Below are 994 nucleotides of genomic sequence, written 5' to 3'. Positions count from 1 at the left end.
TTTCTCACCTTTGTATGAAATACTATCTTTCCTATTAGCCTCTCTCACAGAATTTTGGCTTGGCCATGAAAACATACAGTGACAATGACAACGTTCAAGAGATAATGGTGTTTTGCTTTATTTTATTTGGCTTAAATAAAAATTCTCAGAAGTATCACATATATGTCTATAGTTGCAAAAGTGCAACATAGCTTTATAGTCTTTGAATAGCACTATTCTAAAAGGCCTCATGATTTTGGAACTTATAGCTAAATAATATATTTGATCATCCTGAAACATCTATTGCACAAAAATGAAGGGAAAACAGGATTACCACAGTAAAAAACTACCGTTTTCAAAAGAGAAGAAAGAATGCTTGCTTCAACAACACATATACTAAAATTGGAACCACACAGAGATGATTAGCATGGTCGCTCTGCGTGGATTACGTGCACATTTGTGAAGCATTCCAGCATTCCATATTAAAAAAAAGAAAGGTTTGAGGCGGCCATTAGAATAGAGTTCCCCTCTTTTTTAGGCTCCAGGTTGTTTTTTTTTTTTTTTTTTTTTTTTTTTAAGGGAGTTTCGCTCTTGATGCCCAGACTGGAATACAATGGCGCGATCTCGGCTAACTGCAACCTCCACCTCCCAGGTTCAAGGGATTCTCCTGCCTCAGCCTCCTCCTGAGTAGCTAGGATTATAGGCATGCACTACCACGTCCAGCTAATTTTGTATTTTTAGTAGAGAAGGGGTTTCTCCATGTTGGTCAGCCTGGTCTTGAACTCCCGACCTCAGGTGATCCACCCACTTCGGCCTCCCAAAGTGCTGGGATTACAGGAGTGAGCCACTGTGCTCGACCAGGCTTAGGGTTTCTAAAGCAATACAACTTACATATAATGTTAGTACTTTTTTGTTTTCTATTCACATTCCCCAAGCTTATAACCAAAACCAGAATTATTTTTATCTTGTTTTTTAAAACAAACTTTGGTGCTTGGGCCATCCACTACATTGTAGC

General features: G+C 38.6%; 1 non-coding gene across 1 annotated transcript; it reads left to right on the top strand.

The window, feature by feature from the left end:
* Window positions 1-353: 353 nt before the first annotated feature.
* On the top strand, window positions 354-458 carry LOC115900154. The gene has a single exon (XR_004059826.1). It is a non-coding gene; the product is annotated as a U6 spliceosomal RNA (small nuclear RNA).
* The last annotated feature ends 536 nt before the right edge of the window (window positions 459-994 follow it).

This window comes from Rhinopithecus roxellana, chromosome 10, assembly GCF_007565055.1.
Source record: "Rhinopithecus roxellana isolate Shanxi Qingling chromosome 10, ASM756505v1, whole genome shotgun sequence".
Taxonomy (NCBI): domain Eukaryota; kingdom Metazoa; phylum Chordata; class Mammalia; order Primates; family Cercopithecidae; genus Rhinopithecus; species Rhinopithecus roxellana.
The sequence above is the reverse complement of the archived record's forward strand: the minus strand, read 5'-3'. Positions and strand labels throughout refer to the sequence as shown.